At 50.4% G+C, this 21,392-nt stretch overlaps 1 protein-coding gene across 1 annotated transcript in view; it reads right to left on the bottom strand.

Moving 5' to 3' along the window:
* DAG1 (dystroglycan 1) overlaps positions 1-20,466 on the bottom strand; it is a 49,328-nt gene extending 28,862 nt beyond the window's left edge. Inside the window, exon 1 of the mRNA XM_027733113.2 lies at positions 20,449-20,466. The gene's annotated coding sequence lies outside the window, so the exon portion shown is untranslated. The remainder of the gene's footprint in view (positions 1-20,448) is intronic.
* Between the last annotated feature and the right edge of the window lie 926 nt (positions 20,467-21,392).

Here is a 21,392-nt window from a genome sequence, read left to right as displayed (position 1 = left end):
CCACAACAGCCCACCTCTGAAGTACAACTCTGGATTAGCACTTGAGCCTTTTCTGAGCTTCACAATGGGTGGTAGTGGAAAAATGTGGTTTTAGCAGCTCAGTCCATCCCTTATAAAGCAGAGACACTACGCCAAAAATAACCTGGCTTACTAGTTACAGTCACCAAGCACTTGCTTAGCAGCTCTGTGATCAGGGAGCACAACACTGTCTGCTCCACAGCATCACCACAGCCAACTGTTCAGAGCAAACAAATCCAGGTTACAGAACCGAGACACCTTCCACAGAAAAAAAATGGGGAAAAATAGCTTCCAAAGATAACAGCGATGCCTGCCACTGCAGGGCAGCAGCAGCCAGACTGCCCACTGCCCCTCAGTTATTCCTCAAGACCTCAACCAGGAACTTTGCTCATTGCTGTAGGCTGAGCCTCAGCCCCCCCCCCCCCAACAGTATACGATGCTGCTCTTGGTCACACAGGCAACACCTAAAACCTCAAGGTTGCAAATAATGAGCTATAAAAGTCAGAATACCTGAGAATTAAGGTTGTTTGAGAGCTGGTCACAGCAAGCACCACAGTTCCCTCCTTTTCTCCACACCTACTCCAGCTTGTTCTCTCTGCCTTAGAGACAGGCAAGCCCATCACCCTTCCATGGCTGTCAGCAAGCAGCCCAGGAGAGACTAAATCCTGCTCCCAGCACTGCAATGGTGGCAGTGGCAGCAACCCCCTCCCACCCCCAGCAATGATTCAGCCCCTCCGGCCCCGGAGTGGAGGAGGTCCTGGATGGACAGGATCAGTGAAAACCAGTCTACAAAGCACTGGTGAACTGGGAGCCTTTCAGACGCCTGTAACCTGATAAGATCCATAAGATACAGGACATCTTGCTGGGGGAGAGGAGATGGCACATCCTTTGCAAGCAGAGCCCGAGGCTGCCAGCCTTCCATCCAGCCTTTGTGCCAGTCCCAGGCATCTCTCAATGCAAGCAGTTAGGGGCCGCTTGGTTTTTAAATACTGACAACCTAAAGCTTTTTAAAAACCCTTTAACTCTTGGAAATGGCTGAACTGCTTTTGCTGAAAAGCTGAAACTAAGCCTGAGGCAGGGACACAGCATGGGAAATTCGGCATGGGAAATTCCAGTGCGAGCAGTTCAGTTCAGGAGTTAAAACTCGACTGCAGCGTCAGACAGTCTCTGCGGCAGGTGGTGTGACTGGTGTCACCCAGACACTCACCGTGGTGTGACCGGTGTCACCCAGACACTCATGCTGCCCCACGCAGCCCTGCGGAGGCAAAACTTCCCCGGTAGCTAAAGTTTGAGCCTGGATCCACTCCAAATGGGAGTTAATTTGGGGAAGTCCTGCAAGAGGGAGCTCCGGCCAAATCACGGCAACTGGGAGGTGACTCCTTGGGAATGTGCTGTGGGGCTCACGGCATCTGGACGTGCATGTTCCCTGGCTGCTGCTGCTGCTATGCCCTGCTCCGGCACAGCCTCCACCTGATAACTCCCCTTGCAGGCAGCTCCATGGGAACATTACTCACCAGCTGACCCACTTCCCGCTGGGAGCTGGGCAGGACTGTGGAGTCGGACAGGGCAGAGGGAGCAGCCAGGACGCCGGAGCCCACAGGCCAGGACAAGGTGCTAGGCAGAACGCAGTCAGGTAGCAATGCAAATGGCACTGCGATTACCATCCCTGCCTCAACTGCTGCCTTTGCTCCAGACTCCAAACTGCTTTAAAACATGAAGGCAGCACCTCCAAACACAAGCCCCGGTTAGCCAAGGTGGTGCCCTCTGAGCAGAGTTTGAAAAGAGCGTTTTGCTGCTGCAAAAAGGAATGTTCCCGAGACCTTTATTTTGTGCTGTGGCAGTGTCTGCTCCCTTATGCTCACTGCGCTCCTTCCTTGGGAAAACTACTCCTTTCTTCCACTGCTCTTTCACAAAATCAAGAAACAATCTGAAGAAAAACTGGAAAGAGGGCTCGGGGCAGTGCCTTCAATTTTCTTAAAGATATCAACTATCTACATCAGCAGCGTCCCTACTAAGGTAAAGCACTGAGAACTGGAGATGGGTGCCCCAGAGCACTGCAGACAACATTATCCACACCAGCTGAAGTAGCCAGGCAAAATACCCTGCAAGCCATCGAAGGAGAGGTCTAATAACATCACTTACAAGCCTGTATCTTCTTCTGGGCTTTCCAAGAACCAGTGCACAGAACTGGAGTGGATCAGAAGCACAGGGATAACACAACTTTTCCAACACAAGCACAGCAGTGGGAACTAAAGCTTAGAGGGAAAAGCATCCATAATGTAGTTCCTGAGGCAGGTTTGCTCTGCTTGTAACACACACTGCCAACACACCCGGAAAGCTGCTTAGAGATCAACAGATAAAGCCTTTTCACCATTCAGCCTGTTATTTCATGTAAATCGGGTTGTCCTGCTACAGAACAGCATTTCCATATGAAGTGCAAGGTGCTCAAAAAAACAGGCAGTCACAGCAAACCATAGCTGAATCTCTTTGACCCCCCTGAAGACCAGAGGAGCCTGCTCCCCCTTTCCACAGGTGCACATCTGCAATCCAGAGCTGCACAGTCTTTTCACTCGTGATCTTCTCAAAGTATCACCACCTGACAATAGGGTTTTGTCCACAGAAATAACTCCAGACTCCTCTGGAGATATGAAGTCATGTTTTGAAAAGCAACAGTGCAGCAAATTCAATTAACTAATCGAGTCTGCCTTCTGTTTGGGCACCATGGAAGCAAGATTTCCCAAAGCCCATCCCTGAGATACGGCACATTATTGATGAGGTGTGCTGCTGCAACCCTTCTAGCATGATCTCTAGGGTCTGCCTCTGCCTTCTTCCCCCTTCTTTTGGCCTCCTGGAGCAAGGAGTCCTGCACAGAGCATGCCATGCTCCAGAAAATTGGGAAAACTACCCTGCTCTTGTCTTGAACCCCGGTAGAGGCTGGAGGGAGTTGCAGAGGACAAGAGTAAACCAAGCCGGAGGCAAACAGTAGCTCTTTAGAGGAATAAACCACTCGTCAGCCTGTCGTGATTGATAAGTACATCTGCCAGTCCCCACCTGCTGTTCACATTCCTGGCATTTCTTTCTGCAGCATTTTTTCCCCAACTGCTGCAGAGGAGATTTAAAGGAAGGGAAACAGGCCCCAGCTTAAACAAAATTAAGAGATATCAGGCCCTGAGCACAGCAGTTTTCTTGCATCACATCGGGGAATCTGCTGAAGGGGTTTACTGCAGGAGCCCTTGCAGGTTCAGGAACTTTTAACGGGTGTTATGTGCTCACCTTTGCTCATTCCTGCCATCATACCTCTATTAAATTCTTGGCAGATAAAGCAAAGGGCTCCAGAAAATTCTCTACAGCCTCCAGCCACTCAGTCGAAGTAATTTTCTGCACTGGTCAACCGTCCCCTAGAACACAAGGGAGGTGAGGGTGAAAACACTCAGCAGCTTCTCCAAAACGGTGATGGCTCCGCTGCCTTTCCCGCAGCTGATGAGCACAGGCAGCTGGAAGAGCAGGCAGGACAGCTGTTCAGAGCAACAGCAGATATTGCTGGAAGGGCAGGAGCAGAAGTGTAGTTCTGTTTTTCAGCCCTGGTCATGGGCTGGAAGTTCCTCCTTTTCATCATTATAGTGATGGAAAACTAACCAGCACAATTATAGCAGAGGGTGGAACATGAACCTGCTTGTTGCCAGAAGAGGAAAAAGCAGCTTTGAGGAGCTCTCAGGAGTTCACTGTCTAAGTTTCCAACCCCTCTGTCAAACTAGATCAAAATTAGCTATTAGGATCAAATTTATTAGAGCGCATACCCGTACTGAAATCCTACCAGGCTGGTTGCCGCAGGGAGCCAAGGCAGACAGGCTTCTGGAGCTCGGGTGCCCCAGCACCCACCTAAAGCGATTTCCTTTCACCAAAAAATGAACTCACACACAACTGCAAACAAATCTATGAGGTTTTACTCATTTGCAGTCTTTGGGGAAAGGAGGGAGGAGGCAGCAGGAAACAAACACAGTTTTCCCCACGCCTGGAAGAGAAGCAAAATGCGAACCAGGTTTTTATTTTCAGCCCAGGGTGATTATTTCCATGGCAGGCAGCACCACTCCTTAGGGCAGAGAGCACAGCAGAGCCTTTATAAAGCAGGGAGAACACAATAGAAAACCTGACTGATCCCAGACACTTCTGAGGAAGAGCCCAGCCCTGTGGCTCAGCAAGGACACCCCAAACCTCGGGAGCATCAGCCACACCTTTGCAGAGCAGCTTCCCAGACAGTTTTTGAGGGTATTTCCCAAAGCTGCCACACTCACTCCTAGGAGGGAGCCCAAAGTTAGTGGTGGTGAGGGGAAGGGGAGGGCAAGCCAGGGGTGAGCAGTGTTTGATTAGCCAGCTAATGCGTGCAGCTGTCCTCCGGTTTTACAGCCCTTGGAGGAAATTTAAACAGGAACTTTCTATAAATTAACTGCCCATAAAATGAGCATGTTTTCTCAGCACACCAGAAGGTCGAGAAAGGTCTGCTCAGCCCCCCCCTTTCCCAGGACATGGCAAACAGCTCCACAGTTGCTGTTTCTCTTTCTGAAGCAGGAGAACGTGGATTCAGCCCGTGCAGCAGCGAGCTGGTGAAAGCATGCTTACAAAGCAATCAGAGTCATTCTCCATTCACAGCAAACTAATAATTTATCTTTCCCCTAAAATCCCCAATGCAATCCAGATGTCTAAGTAGTCTTTGTCCCAGAAAGCAAACTATACCAGGGCCTTGGAAAGACAGCTCCAGCTCTGCTTGCCAAAGTCCTCCCAAGGCTGTTTATTCTGTAGGAGCAACACACACATCGATTTCAACCCCTGCCAGGTCTCGAGGCTGCGAGCGATAAGGTGGTTATAGACACTCTCCCCCAACCTTTCTGGCTTCCTCTTCCTGGAGAGGATTATTTAAGAGTTGCCCTTAGGGATTTTCTGTTGATAAAAATGCACCTGACATGTTCCCAGTTTTGAAGAAACCAGGAGGATGGGAAAAGCCAGGGTGAAGCCAGTGCAGCAAACATGGGAAACAAAAGAAATAAAGCAGATTGCTCAGAGTGCATGAGGAGGACAAGTGTGTGTGTGTGGTCACCCCAAGCCATGGGAGGAGAGCCCGTGGCAGCGAGGACTCTGGAAAGGGTTGTTTCACAGGGGGACAGGCGGGATCATCCCAGGAAAGGAAGAAGGAGGCATTTGGCAGAAGGGCTGAATTCCTCTGGCAACAAAGGGTAAATGCACAGCTGCACCTGTCCTGGGGTAAGGGACCCAGGCCAGGTGGGGAAGGGGATCACAGCCTCCCCCCAGCATCCTGCTCTGGGACTGCCAGGCAAGAGCAGCAGGTTTCCGGGGCACACACACACACACTCAGCACAGAGCCCTCTTGGAATGCTGGTTCTCCCAATCTGCCAGCAGCAGCCCAGGGGTGCAGCACGCCAGGAAAAAGCTGTCCAAAACACCTATGGAAACGTTTGGAAGAGCTGAAAATATGAGTTTGGGAAAAAAAAACCACACCAATCAGCCATACAACTCTTCCAGGAGTATTTTAAGTGTTAGTGTAGTTGCATTCCAGTCCCTGAGTATATCTTCTATAAATAAGTATTTTAAGTCACTTTGTATGAAAATTCATTATATTACTCAAGCGCAGTGCAATGCTTCCCATTTCAGACCTGCAGGCTTCCAGCCAAAATTGCTGCTGATTTTTAAAGCTGTGCCGTGTTACCTAGGGCATGGGGTTTTTTTCAGGTGCTTTCCTACAAACACATTTATTCTGTATTATAACATCAGGTCTCTACCGATACATCAAGCCCTGTGGATTAACACACCTTTATTCACAACCCAACAACAATGGGTTTATTTTAAAATCTATGGGTTTTTTCCCCCTCTTTTACAGGCAAACAAGCAAAAGAAAATACATCAGTAACTCTGCATGCAAAGTAACTCTCTCAAGAACTAGGTATTTTTGTCATTGACAAAGCCACAGTACGTCCCACTGGCAGCGATTTCTGGGAGCTCTGTTTGAGCAGAGCTCAGGGCTGCCAGGACACAAGTACTGCACGTAACAAGCCAACTACACTGCAGACATGCCAAAGCTCCCCAAAGGCCCTGCTCCTCTACAGACATGGCAAAGCAGCGTGCACAGAGAACATGGATCATCCTGAGTCCTAACCTGGGTATCCTGTTGACCCACACACTTCAACCCAATCATGCTGCATTCATAGGGATATCCAGCCCTCTTGCAAAAGGGAAAACCCAGACACAGCAATCAAGCTTTTGGAAGGTTTAAAGCATTAGCAAATGGCAGGGTATGGCTGATGAGGGCTGATCCTGCACCCCCAGCTTCCATCCCATCAGGGATACAGATCCTTGAGCACCAGATACCCACAGAACACAGCTTAACTTTCAGAGCACAGATTTCCACCACTGCTTTACAGTACACAGATATTAATATTCACAAATAAATTCAGGCCTGCTTAATCCAAAACACACAGCACTGTGGCCAAGCATGTGTTTTCTTTGGAGAATAGACCAGACACTCCGAGCCTGGCTGCCTTACTTATTTATGAAAGCCAGACTTAAGTCAACCAAACAGATAACAACCAAGCTGAAAGCCCAGTCCTCACCACAAAACCCTCCTGCTCATCACCCTGAGGTACTGCAGTCATCTCCATCAGTGAAGACATGCCTGCAGGGGTGGGTACCTGGGGCAGGTACCTGCCTGCCAGCGTTCCTCACCGCTATCAGCTAAATCAGCTTGGAGGAGCTCCGTGACTGTTCAGCAGGAATGGGGCTACATGACCCCTCTATCTCCTTTTCCATCCTTTACAGCTTAGGCTATAAATTCTTCAGGGACAGCTGTAAGCAGGAGGTCCTGGTGGAGCTGGGACCTCCGCAGGGAGCCACAGCAGTGGTTCCAGCAGCTCCAAGGTAAGGATGCCAGGTAAACCTAAAAACTGTGAAAAATGTTAATTTCTTGCAGTGGTATGCAGACTGCACCTAAGAAACTGCTTAATTGGACACGGGCAGAGGAATCGAGGCTAAAGTAGAGTGATTTGTCTCAGGGGGTTTTGTCTGGTAGTGTACTCAACACATACCATGCAATTGCAGGGGAGATTTGGGGTGTGGGGACTTGTGAGGCCACCTGTACTGAAGTGACCATAGCAGTGGTACAGTCAGGTAAGGCTGAGACTGCCTGTGTACCAGGAATGCCAGATTTGGGTACGGATATAGCGGAGTTGAAAACGACGAGCAGAAGGAGCTGTAACCTGGGAGTCTGGGAGAGAAAAGGAGAGACTGGAGCAAAGAAGAGATGGGTCTTGAAAGAGAGAAAAAAAATAGAGAATAAGGTGCAATATAAAGAAAAAAGGAGAGTGAACCTTCTTCCGGTAGGAGCAGGGGCTGTTAGGGACAGCCATGACCCCAACATACCGACTGAATCCCCCAGGACAACCCACTGGACTCTCCCCCTGGTCTGTGTCCAAAAGACTTGCTGTGAGAGGGCAAACCAGGGCGGACTCGCACCCTACCACGAAGTGGCACAGGGGGGAAGGGTGAGAGATTTGCCATTCAGCAGCGGTGCCATTTGTCAGATTTAGCAGGAGTAATTACAAGCTTTAGAATCCTAAGTGTGCAAAAAGCTCTAACTGGAAATTAGTACCAGTGCTGTTTATTAGCGAATCAATTAAACAGTCAATAACTCAACGAGCTTCTCAGTAGAGTGTTGCTTCAGAATCAGCTGCGGCTCCAGCCGGCACCCCAAAGGGGTTGGATCAGCCTGGGGCTCAGTAGGATCCCCTGGCCCGGGGGTTGGGGCTGGATGCTGACCAAGCTCCTTGTCGGAGAGGTAAAGCCTGCGTGGGCAGAGGCAATCTGGGCTTGTGTTACACGTCTGCACAACACTGACCCACCACCAAAAACTGTGCATGCCACCGCCACAGCGTGAACACACCACTGGCCACGCTTTTAATAACTTCTAATAATAATTTGGGATAAAGAGCTTAGACGTTGGAAGTGCCTGTGTAAAGCACACCTGCAATTAAAGGGACACTCCTCAACCACACCACGTCAGCAAGAGCAGAGAGCTGGCCAGGAAGGATGGGGCCTTCCACGCGTCCTCCCACTCTTTGAGCGGGACTGACCTAAATCCTTCCCCTTTCAGATTCCAGTGACAGGAGGAAAATGAGCTGGTCTCATTAATTTCCCCTCCTGCTGCCTGGTGAACTTGTCTGCAGCAAAAAAAAAAAAAAAAAAAATAAAAAAAAAATTATTCAAAGCTATGCTGGTGACCTGGCAACTCAAACCTTCTGTGGAGCAAGAGGCACAAATGACCTGCTGCAGCATCGCTCGCCCCATGGCCAAGCTCTGCACTCGCCTCCCAGAGCTCCTCAAGTTATTCAGCTGTGAACTTTTTGAAGATCCAGTTAGGACACCAGCAAGGAAACCATTACTCTGCAGGGCAGTTGATGCAACAGAAGGGCACGTAGTCCATGGACAGCTGGTAGCTCAGAAGGGACTTCTCTGATATGCAGGAGACCCTGAGACTGCCATTCTGCATGACACAGGCAACGCCACCAACTCCTCGCCACCAACTCCTCCCTGCAGCTTCCTCGGAGCCTCACTGGAGCCAAGTACTCCAGGACACCCTATTTTCCTGTGTTTTCCAGAGTTCAAGTTGATTTTTTAATCTGACAGTAACAGTAGACGCCTATAAAAAACCCCCACAGTGTCCTGAGCAGCTCCAGAGTCTAAAATAAACATGCCAAGTCCTGTTTGTGATGGAGTAAAAATAGCTTGTTTCTCATACCTTCCCAGGACCTCTGCTTCATACACAAAAGCTTCACAGGTTAACTACAAAAATATCAGCTGTGCAAGGATTGTCTTGATTTGAGCTCTGCACTGTTTGAAGAGTTCAGAAAACCACCTTGGCCCCGCACAGAAGGCATGAACCCTCAAAGCTCATCTCCCGCCCAGGGCTAAAGGCCAGGCACTGCCAATTCCCTTTAATAGAAACTACTGTCCTTCTGGAGAAAAAAAAAAACCCAAATAAAAAAAAATCCACAAACGTCACTGGAATTACATCTTGTGCTCTTTCTTGGCTGGATACTTTTTAAATTACACTAACTGTAAAATCTAGTGCAAAGCTGTGCTGCAGCTGGGACGGGCTCCCCAGGAAGCGGAGCAAGCACAATCTGCATCAAAAGGAGAAGAGAGATTGTGGCTGGTCTGGCTCACCATAAGAAACACCATTTCATAGCAAGTTCTGCTAAATTAACTTTTTTCCAGGGCCTAAATGTATCTCACCTGGCACCTGTGATGCTCAGGCCTGAAAAGAACAGAAAAACAAGAGAGCAGCACAGCAGGAAAGCCATCACGACACTGAGTTTAATCATTACATCATTTATAATGACAGCTCCTCTGGACCCACAAGCAAGGGCCAACCTATTTATGACTTAGGCTTAAAAAAGGGCCAGAGGAGAATCTGCAATGCATCTGAAGCGTGCTGGTATTTATACAGGCACTAAAAGGCACCCAGGGAAAAGGCCAGGCGTGCCTGTCCCCAGCCCCGCGGGCCAGGCTCGCAGGAGCCACCGGCCCCAGGAGCCTTCCCAGAAACAGCCAGCACATCTCCCTACAAGGCAGTGGTGCCAGTGGCACATGGAGCCGTCCATCTGCTGCTGCCCAGGAGCACACACTGGGTCCAACCCGCCCCAGACAGCACAAGGTAAGGCACTGGTTGTGGGACCCCCCAGAGACCACCTTCACCAGCCATACCCACCTACAACCACCACGCTCCTAGGATTCATCTGCATAAAGCTGGGCTCAAATTGAGGAGGCATAAATTAAGCAGCAATTTGGGGCTTTGGGTGAGACACAGAGACATCTCAGAAGAGCTCTTAACACAGCCACACTCATTTGAAGTGACAGGGACAAGAAAAACTAATTTGCCTGCTAAATACTGATTTAGTTTAGTTGGTCACATAAAAAAGCTCTACATTTTTACTTCAGATTATGTCCTTTACCATGCCCACATCATGTTAAAGGCCAATGGGATCTGTTACACAGGTCTCCACCTCTTCATTAAAGTCAATCTTGCACCATGCCTTGAGTCAAAGACTTCAAGAGATGGGAAAGCCATCGTCCCGCTCCAGCTACTCCTTCCCATTATTAAGCACCCTAGTAAATAAATGAGGAAAAAAAAATGCACCTTTCCCAGATTTTACATTATCTGGCTGCCTCCCCCTCTTGTTATACACAGACTTTCATCATTTATGGTCAAAACCATTTCAGAGAACAAGGAGAGCGATCTGCAGCTTTCCAGCCCTCTTGTCCCACCTGCCTACACACTGTCACTGAAGGGTCACCTCACCAGATGCTTCAAGGTAAAAATCACAGCTTGTCTTATTTACATTAATATTTTGTGCTACTGGTACATAAATGCTGCTGCTTTCAGAGGAAGCTTCTCTCAAGTCCCCTGCTCTCCTCGCCTGCCATCGCTTCGCATTCTTTCAGCTAATTCTGAAAGGGCAGGACTCCTGGAAAAAAATTTTCTTATTCTTACCTGGTAGGCACTAGTATGGCAGCTTGTGGGGAATCTCGGCTGGGCCGGGACCCCTGGTATAGAACAAGAAACCGGCTGAGAATGGAGGCCCTGGTCCTGACAACGTACTGATGCATCCTGAGAGAGCAGAGGAGCAGCAGGAGAGAGCTGTCCCGTGGGAACGGGGAACACTGTCTCATGAGAACGAGGACTTGTTTTGAACAGAGTGACTGAGAAAAATATAAACATCAAAGGAAAACAGGGACAGGTGCACAGAAATGTTGTGAGAAAGTAGGACTGAGAAAGTCCAGAGAAAGTCCAGCTAAAATCTACCTATTAGCTGTGAGAATTGTAGTTTGTGTATTCAAGCTGACCTATCTGTGTGATATACGTGTACAAAAAGAACTGTATTTAAGAGGCTGTAAATCGCAGCTCGTGGCTGCTGCTGCTTCCTTATTCTTTCCAATAAACTTTCTTGCTGAATATTATATGTCCTAGTCCGTCCCAACAACAGCAGCAGCTCAGTCACCAAACAACTGACATGCCAATAGTCTCACCTGTATGTGCAACCCAGGATGTTGGATCACACTTCCACCCTCTAATGCAGTGCATCATGCTTCCTTCCTACACTGAGGCACTTTTCCTCCTATTCAGTGGCCTATGAAGATCTCAAGGGATCATGCAACACAGAGCCCGTGAGCAGCACTCATTCCTCAACGTTGGCAAAGACTTGGTAACTCAAAATTCTGTAGAGAAAGGAATGGCTGAACCTTCTTCCTGACTCTTCCTCGCTGGCCAGATGTTCCCTGCCCTGCTTGAAGATCCACAGCAGCATCACAGCCAGCTTCATGGTCATTTTAAGCTGGTGTTACTTCCCAAGGAAGCATTTCCACCTCTCCCATCCCACTCCTCTCTTCTCTTTGTGCTGGTACAGGTGTTACAGCTGCACAGAAAAGTGGATGCGGGAACTGACACACATTAAAGGAACGCAGCAAGACAAACAAGAGGCCAGTTTGCATCTGGCTCAGCTTCCTGGCTGGATGCAGGGTCTGCAGGACCACTTCTCTTTTCCCGTACACCACCACAAGGAAAAGGTAGGACCTCTTCTTCCTTCCAGCAGCACCAGCTCAAACCAACCGAGAAGCTGAGTACACCAAGCTTGGACCCTGCTGTCCTTGCAAGAGCACTGCACAAAGACACCAAGGAAAACCCAAACAATTCCAAAGATAGAGAGAAAAAGAAATTAAACTGACTTTAGCTGGACTTCTCCCATTCATTTCCCACTATTGTCCTAACCAGCACCCAAGCAGCACATACTGAGAGCGAGGGCCACCTCCCACAGCCAGCTGCATCCTGGTAGCAGGCAGCACAACTCCCTTACAGCAGCAGTCTCCTGACTGGATCTATTCCACATTAATAGTCTGCTTGAGCACTTCTGGGCAAACTGCAGCAAGCAGGCGAGTGACCTGACGCAGGTTGCTTTTCAGCCACTAAGCCACTTAAAAAGACATCTAAAAATACATGAAATGCTTTTCTCATGTGACTTTTCTAAGCGAGGGACTGCTCGAAACCCTGCCAACCACAAATGGAACGAGATGCCATGGCAAGACCTCTTTCCTGCACCAACAGCCTCCACATCAACAACTTGTTTGAGTCCAGGAGACCAGCCTAAGATAAAAACCTGGAGCATTATGCTTGGCAGCATCAGCTCCTGATGTAGCACCGTTCTCCCCACGGGGCTGTGCTTCCGTTCAGGATCACCACCCAGATGGGGAGCTGCAATGTTTTGCTGTGTTTCTGCTCCAGAAGGATCTTTAACTAGTTACACCCAGAAGAGTACAAATGTACACTTCTCCCCACCAAGCCTGAAGAAAAAAATAACTTCCCAGCTCTGCTGACACAGGTAATTCCTCTCCACTGAGGAGAGGAGGTAAATAGGACAACTGTTTGCCTTTGAAAGTGCTTTGCAAATCAGTTCAGCTGGCTGCTGCCACAAAGCCCAAGCAGGAAGACACTGGCCACTTCAGTTACTTCAGCTGATTCTCAAAAGCCTACGTCCTTACAGTAGATTTACATCAAATTTCCCATCAAGATTCTTTCTCCACTCCCAGAGGGGAACAGAGAGCTTTTCTGCTCTTTTGAGATGTGGACCCACGTGCTTACAAGTTTCTGTACATGCCTGTGTCTGCCTTGAACCAGAGCAAATACTGACACTAGGAAATCAAAGGTGTCTGCTCCTGGATCAGTTCAGGCTGCAGAGCTGAGCCACGTGCTACTGGAGCTGAGGGTGGCTCTTCCTCGCTCCAAACCAGACACCTCACCATGTGCCCAGGCAGCCCCAAGCTTCAGCTGACCTTTTCCAGTTGGCACAGCCTACGACTGCTGGTCCCAAACAGGGCTTAGAGTCAGCTGCACAGAATTCACTGAGAATCATAGTCACTGCTTAAAGAAGAATCTCACCCTGAACACTTGCCTAGGGAGTCAGCTTAGCCAGCCTCAATTCCCATATATGACCAGAAATGAGGACTTCAGCACGTGAAGCTTTTTGCTGGGCTCCCAGCTGGAGTGACCACGCCACACACTACACCAGTCCAAAAGGCACTCACTGGGCAGAGCTCTGCACCCAGCCTTGCTCTCCACGTTCTCCCTCATGCTGGTGGTGGACTGCTTTTCCAGCAGGATCTGAGCTGACCAACTCATCATAAAAACACAGGTACGTGTGGCCAAGGTGTGCCTTCAGAACTGCCCCTATCTGCAGTACCTCGATTTCATCTTAACTTCAGGAAAAAAAATCAAACCCTAAACCTCACTGCCTCCTCTGTTCCCTGCCTTTCTTTGTGGCACAGGGGAGAAGCTGCCTCAAACGATCTCCTGAAGCATCATATCAAGCCAAAGGTTTTGAACCAGCGTGTGAACAGACTGTAAGAAATCCATAAAAAGTGCAGAAAGGCTTACCTGGAGGCTGCAGGATTAAGTTCCCTATACAAAGTTATGCACCTCCAGGGGAAGCTTTAGGAGCCCACAATTCAGGGAAGAGAAAAAGGCTGGAGGCCGCCGAGCTGGGTCACGCTGGAGCAAAGCACACAGCACCAGGATGCAGCGCAGAGGTCTGCAGGAAACAGCTTCTTCCTGTGATGGCAGGACAGCACCACGACCCCTCTCCCTTGGGATACCCACGGGCCAGGAACAGCTGAGTGCCAGCCCAGGCTGAGCTCACACAGCCACGTCCAGTCACCGCGGCGCCAGCGAGAGATGCACGGCCCTACCTGTCCCGGCAGGTCCCGGCTCTGACCCGCCACTGTTGGGGCAGGGGAAGCAGGAGGTGGAGGAGAGCAGCACTTGCACCATTCCCACTTGACCCAACGACCAGGACATTGGAGGAGCTTTGGTGGAGCAGCACAGAAGGAAGACAAGGGTCAGGATTCCAGTTTCCAGGAATAATGGGCGTGCACTGCGGTGATACCAGCACTGGGACACTGGTTTGAAGGGAGGGTGGTGACTGAAGCCACATCACAGGCTGTGTAGTGCTTCTAGACTGCAGGAGCTCTCTGATCAAGACTTTGAGCAAACCTTCTCACGCCTGAATTAGCTGAGGTAATCACGGAGTACTTCCCTGTGCCATGTTCAGCACACAGAACTGCACACAACTTTTATCCTGCCTTATCACCATTACAGCACAGGGGAGCACCGCTGCCTTCTCAAGGCTTTAGTTCCACAATATACAATTTTACATCATTGCCAGTAGCAAGCGAAGCCCTTTTTCATGTTAGATTCGACTGCAAAGTTTTCATGAGGCTACAAAGCCCTATTATACTTTTTTTACAGTTTAGTGCCAAGGGTTCGTGAGTTTTGCATGCAACATGTTGCTTTAGCTTTCTCTGGACATTTCTGAAGGGAGATTTGTATTTATCCTTAACAATTGTTGTTCTTAGGGGTTCAAGTTTCTTACCTCCCTAAAGGCTGACCTCTGATATACAAACAAAATTTTATTCTAAGATGTGATGAAGTCTTTCCTGAAAGAGCAATCAGCACAAGGCTGCTGGCATATGGATAAACATAAAGCAGTGGCTCCACAAACACCACTGCAAACACAAAATTCCCTGTGCAGGGAACACAAAGTTTCACATTTTGGCCAAAGAGTTCACTCTAGATAACTGAACTGATACCATACAAACATGTAAGGTGCCACGGCACAGACTTCTGTGTTAGATTACATGACAAAGTTAGTCCAATCATTCTGTATTACTGCCACCAACAAAAACATTAGTGCCCAGCCTGAAAAACACCTGATCTGACCTGGACACCCATTAAAATAAGACCGACTGCCCTATTCCTGATGCTTTATTCCACACAGGATGGACAGGTACGTGTTGTGATCGCACTCCAAAACTTGCAGGACCACTTATACACCTCATGCTACAGCTACTCTGTGCACAAACACCACACAGCAGAAGCTTTCAATGAACTCAAAGTGAGATTTAATAAATCAATAATACAAGTTGTTTGCACCCATTAAGTTCAGCTGATGCCAGTACTACTGAAATTATACTTTCCAACATGTCTTAAAGCAGGCGCTACTGTACAGCGTGCAAGAGAAAGGAAAGATGCCAAGGAGTTTTGGGAGAACATTGGCAAAGGGGGCTTTGAATTTTAGGAAAAATATTAGAGGAAGATTCTTTGAACCAGCACAGTCCCACCCTCATCTCCAGGACAGTCTTTACCTGCCATCTGTAGAGGCAGAAGTCTGATTTTTAGAGAAAAAGAGACACAGCTACACTGATTCTGTGTAGCTTTCCAAGAGGATCCTGTGAAGTTGAACTGAGAGAAGGTTTTAGAATAACCACCTTTTATCCCCTAATTCAGGCCCCAGGCACTATCATAAAAATTCCATTAGAAATATTTCCTTTGGGGTGGGGAAACACCATGCATGGTCTGTCATGCAGGAATCAGCTCCTACAGCACAGAGGCCTCACAGAGGTCAAGATCTAACCAGAAAGCCTGAGGGACTCGAACAGGGAATCACTACAACCTCAAATATGCTTCTTTCTACCCACCTGGATGCCCACACCCATATAAGGCCTTCCTGTAGGAATCCCAAGAGCCACAACACAAAGATAACAGATCACACCTTAACACTTCTGCACATTACTTCAGCAACACTTAGAGAAGACCTGATGAAACTTTTTCCTAGAAATTCCCAGCTAGAGACCAGCACTGAAGAGCTGCTTTAGAAAAAAAGTTTGTAGGAGAGGCACAGAAGCCCTGTTGGAAAAACCCAGCAACTATTTCCATCCTGATTAAAGGAGAATCTGAACAGCATCTTGGACTGCTAAATAACCAAGAACTAGGGACAGGAATCTCAGTCCCTTCTCCCCTGAAATTGAGAAGTCCCAAAGAAGCCACACATGCAAGGAAATCCTTTCAGGGACTCATGGAAGCTCTGGGAAGAGATGTGTTTCCTGATGAGCGTGAAAGAGTCCATTTGGGGGCTGAACTTGCACAGGAGGGAAGAATCAAGCAGTGCCACCCCAGCTCAGAGAGCCCCTACACCACAACCTGAAGTTGTGACAGTGGCACAAGGCTTTCACATCACCTGTTGTAATTCAACACTCCAGTGGAAAACTGCTGGTTCAAACTATCACCCAGCCTCTTCTTACTCAAGCTCATCCAAAGATCAATCCCTAGCCCTTGGGACTGATATAAAATGATCAGTATCTCCTACTAGAAACCCTCATCAAAATTACCAAATGCTAATCCCCACCCTTAAGGAACACACTTCACAGAAGATTAAGCTTTCTGAAGTTGAAATGCACGATCTAGTTCAAAAAAAAAAAAAAAAAAAAAGAAGAGCCCGAGTGAATTCAGCACCAACACGTCCAGCACTTGTGTCACCTGTAACTGCACAAGAGTAAACTGAAACCTCTCCGTAAGCACTTTTTCACCCCCAAGGAGGGAGGGCAGGAATGAGGAGGGAAGGCAGGAATGAGGAGGGAAGGCAGGAATGAGGAGGGAAGGCAGGAATGCCGCTTGTCAGGTCCATAACAAGGAGCACCTGCACCTTCAAGTACTGCAGGAAGGGGCTCCTGAGCCAATTTGCTGGAAAGCTCCAGGGAGCCAGTATCCAAAATATTTCAGAAGCTGCCCACGTAACCCTCTGTGAATTGAGCCCTTCTCAGAAAGCACAGCAGGAAAGACACATCGTACCCTTACTCAAGGTTGCAGTGATGGTAAAAGCACTGTGGTGAGACCACAACACAAGAAAAGGGCAAGAGAGAACTCATTAGTGGAAACAGTCACTCAAATACATCTTTATGGGTCAGATGAGGCTGGGAACCTGGTTTTCTAAAGAAAACCCCAAAACAAAGCTGAACGCTGCGGGGCTGGGACAAGTTTTACTGCTATTTCCAAGCCTCACTCTGTGCATGTCAAGGTTTGACAGTACTTTGAATCCCACCAAGAATTACCCTCCAGGCCTAAAGGATACCTGCAGGACAATGAAACTGGGGGGACAACTCAACCCTGAAGAAGAAAATATCTGTTATGGCCAAGAGCATCATTCCAAGGGAGAGCTCTGCTGATCCAGGGCCTCCCTGCCTTCAAGGATGGTCAAACTCCCCTTCTGAACACTTTCCTAAGCCCATGAAAATAAAGTTGAGAAGAAAGACCAACTTTCTGCCAAGTTAGCAGGATCAGTTGGTCAGTCCATTAGCTCAGCACCACAGCTGGTGTGTGGGAGGAGGCGAGAGGGCACAGCTGAAAGCAGGGAAAGAGAAGGGCCCTGTTAAGAGCATCAAAACATGAGAGTGGCTGAGGCAACCATCGCCCTGAGCTAACCCACCTCTTTTTCCTTCTCCAGGGTGAGCCTTGCTTCCTCTGCCCCTGCACTGCTGGGCTGTTGAAGCTCCTCCTGGCTGGGGTATTTACAAGCTCCTTCTGGGAACAATCCAGGTTCCTAAAGCAGCACTGCTGGGCTGAGGTGACCTTGAGCAGGAAATTGCATTTGGGAGAACAGGGTGCCCCCGCTGCCTCCCCGCACTCCAAATAAAGCCATGCCACTCACCTTGCCCTGTCTCCTCCTCCTCAGTCACCCAGAACAGCTCCTGAACCAGGCACAAGAGCCAAGGAACTTTGTGCTGGTCCCCAGGTGATCGGCTCAGGCCCTGCACAGGGAAGGGAGTGGCCCTGCCTGGCCAGGGGACTCAGATCATCTCCTTCAGACACTGTTGCACCATATCAGCTCAGATGCTCATAAAAGATGCACTGACAAAAACAGCAGTAGCATCAAACATATACAACCATTTTTCCTGCTGGCAAGCTAAAATTTTATCCTAGAAAAGCTGAACCAGAGACAATTTAAGCCAATAGATAAGTGCAGGGAGACATACAGATAGAAAAAAGGCACCACACTAGGATATGCACCTACCTAGAGTGTTCACATGGGTTAACATATTAACTTTCCATCCAGCAGCCCCTTAGTAGTTTGCTCAAACTTACTCAATCTCACAGAGCAGGTCCTAAAAGCACAGGGTCCTTGGGTTGATATTTTATTTTTCACAGCTTCAACACGCTCGCGGTCCTCTGCGAATCGGGTTTAAGGTACAGAGCTCTCCAGACTGCACAAACATCCTAAGAACAAACATTTTCAGCATACCAAGAGCTCAGATACTCTAGGTCAATCCAACTATGTTTATTTGTATTTCACCCAAATCACCACCAAAGTACTCGGAGCTCAAGGAGCAACAGCCTCCCACTGATTCAGCAAGAGACCAGAAGTAATTGGTAGAAAGTGTGCAAGCACCACAAAGAATGCCAGAGGCATTTATTTACATGACCCCTGTTTGCCCAAGAAGAATTCAGCGTTTGCATTTTCCTCACTCGAATTAATCATCACTAGACTTAAATCCTCAGTACTATTCCCCAGCTAACAGGAGTAAAGGCACAAACCACCCAAAATCATCCCAACAAAATTTTTCAGAGAGCTGGTACCGCTAGAACGAGACACTCTTTTACTCCATTAGACAGAGTTCCTCCTCAGGCTGGCACAGCACCCTGCTACCTCTCCAGGACAATTTCTCTCGTTATCTCTTCAAGGGACATGGAAAAGGCAAAGAGACACCATTCCTGCTGTTGAGTAACATCACTCCTGCCAGGGCAGAACCATTACACTTTCTCTGCCAGGCTGACAACACACTGCACCTCACACCTGTGCTGCAGACACTAAAGCATGAAAAATCCCCCAGGACCCAGCTGCTGCAACCACACGTTCCTCTTCTCCCTCTGACCCCAGCGGGACCACTGGTCTTTAGCGCAAAGCCCCAAGTCACCTCTCAGGTTTGTCTGCAGTCACAGTCACACAAGCCAGGACGCAGCAGGGCTCCCTCTGATGTTACCCCCTCACTGCCAGAGAGACAGGCCAGAATTCCTCCAGAGCAGCCGCCCGTGGAAGACAAGAGTGTTGGTCCAGCCCCGACCGTGTCCTTCGTGGCTGAAGCTGCAAAAGGTCTCATTCTACCTGTCACATGTCCTCCTTCACTTCCAACAGCAGCCAAGCCCAGCATATCAGGCAGTGAGAAACAAGGAGAATAGACTGGATAAGTTACCAATGAGCACCAGCATTTCTAAAAGCAGAAAAGTGCTTGAGGTTAAAAGAAATCCTATACAAAAACCACTGGCACACAGCAAGAGCAGAACACCTTTACCATTATCAGCCCCATAGCTCTTGATGATTCTTCAGGCCTAACACCAACGATTAAGCCCAATTTTGTGCTTAATATTTACATAATGCTTAGAGAAACGGGTATGTCTAAGCCAGTTTGTGCTGTCAGCAACATCTCTCCTCGTTATTGGAGCGTTTGTGCCAGCTCCCCGAGAAGTGAGAGCAAACTCCTGCAGCAAGGAGACGGTGCGACCTGGAATCAGCCAGGCTCTTCTGATTACTCCTCTGAGTAAACAGTGGTGTTCCCAGCACTTCAGCTTGCTCTCAAGCTCCTTCCGTTGGCATACTACCCTATATTTAGGATAGAGGAGCGCAATGACAAGCATTGGGAAGAATGAATAAGTGGTTTAGGATGCTCAGTATAGCAGCGTGAAGAAACCTAGGAATTAAGAAACTTCTAAAGCGAGGAAAGGAATCTGTAAAGCTAGAAGTGGGAAGAGACAGCACTCCATATAGTAAGTTAAATAACAAGTTTTGTTAAGAACAGTATTCCCAAGGCAAGAGATGCTAGTGGTCCATCATGTAACAGCAGTGGAAAGAACCCCAAGAGGAGGGGCTGCGAGAAGATAGCCAAATTCTTGGTTTTTTCACGCAAAAAGAAGACTTTAATTTCTCTTTGGACAGGTAAACAATGTCATACCGTTTTCCTATGTCTAGGAGCCTAAAGGGAGACATAGCACCTCGGCGAGAAACTGTGAATGCTGCTGCCAGGTCCCACATCCCCCTCCCTGCACCTTCCCATTCCCCTGCCTGCACCTTCCCACCCCGAGCAGAAAGACATGGTTACACTCCAAAAACACACGCGGGAAGTTTGCAAACTTCAAACCAGTGGCAAAACCCACTAAACCCAGGCCTGCTGACTCGATGGGCGCTGGAGCCACTTTGCAGCCTGTTGCTTCCGAGGAGCCAGCGAGGCCACGAGGAATATTCAGCATTCACACCTTTTGGTGCGGCAGAATTATTAAGCGGCCTTTAGTCACCTGCCCCGCGGACTGCAGATAAAGTTTGCCTGCCGGTGTGTCCCGCCCGGCACAGCCACGCTCCCGGCTCCCCGAGCCAAGGTCAGCCCTGGGAAGCGGCGGGGCCGACGGAGCCCCACGGGGCCCGGGCCGAGGGACTACCCGGGACCGCCACCTGTCCCCAAGGGACTCCCAACTCGGCCGGGTCCCCGGACACCCACCTGCGCTCCCACGGCGCCAGTCCCGGTGAGCGGGGACAGCCCGGGGCGCCCACACGGGTATTGTCACACCCAGGGCCGGCGACCGCCGCCACCAGCACCGGGGCCGCTCCCGGCGGAACCTCGCGGCTCGCCCGGCACAGCCTGGCCCAGCCCGGCCGCTCGGTGCCCCGGCCCGCTGCGCCTCCCGCCCGGGCCCGCCGGGCACCCCCGGGCGCGGCGCCCACCCGGGGCCGGGGGGTGGCGGCGGGAACGCGGCGCGGGGGGAGCGCGGCCCGGCGCGGGGCCGGCCCCGCAGGCCGCGGAGGGCGCGTCGGGGCTGAGGCGGCGCCGCGCCGGGAGAGCCGCCCCGCCGCCCGCGCTCTTCCAGGCCCGGGTCCGCCGCGCCTCTGCCCAGGCCGCGCCGCGGGCCCCCGCTCCCCGCCGCCAAGGGCAGGGCGGTCCGGCAGGTGCCGCCGCAGCCCCGCTCCGGCCGGCCGGCCGCGGTCCCGCCCGGACCCCGCTCTCACCGTGCACGCCGGGCCCGGCCCCGCTCCCGGCCCCGCTCCCGCCGGCTCCGCGGCCCCGACGCACCGAGCGGGCGGCGCGGCGCGAGCGCGACCCCGCGCGGGCACGTACCCGGGGGGGGCGGGGCCGGCGCGCGCGCGCGCGCGCGGCGCCTTGGCAACCGGCGGCACGAGCGCGCCGCGGCCAATCGGCGTCCGGCCACGGCGATCGCCCCGCCTACCCCTCGGCCCCGCCCCGCCCTGCCCTGGCCGCTCAGTCACGCCCCCTCAAACTATAGCCCCGCCCCTCCGCCCCGCCCGCTCCCCTTGGGACGCGCTCCAAGCCCCGCTCATACCCGCCCCTCCCACGCTCTATGCCCCGCCCCGCGCCGTCCAGACCCCGCCCCCTCCGCCTCAAGCCCCGCCTCCGTCGCCCCAAGCCCCGCCCTCCCCACGCGTGCT

Source organism: Pipra filicauda, unplaced genomic scaffold (genome assembly GCF_003945595.2).
Source record: "Pipra filicauda isolate LSUMZ 115617 unplaced genomic scaffold, ASM394559v2 scaffold102_size2360937_pilon, whole genome shotgun sequence".
NCBI lineage: Eukaryota > Metazoa > Chordata > Aves > Passeriformes > Pipridae > Pipra > Pipra filicauda.
The sequence above is the reverse complement of the archived record's forward strand: the minus strand, read 5'-3'. Positions and strand labels throughout refer to the sequence as shown.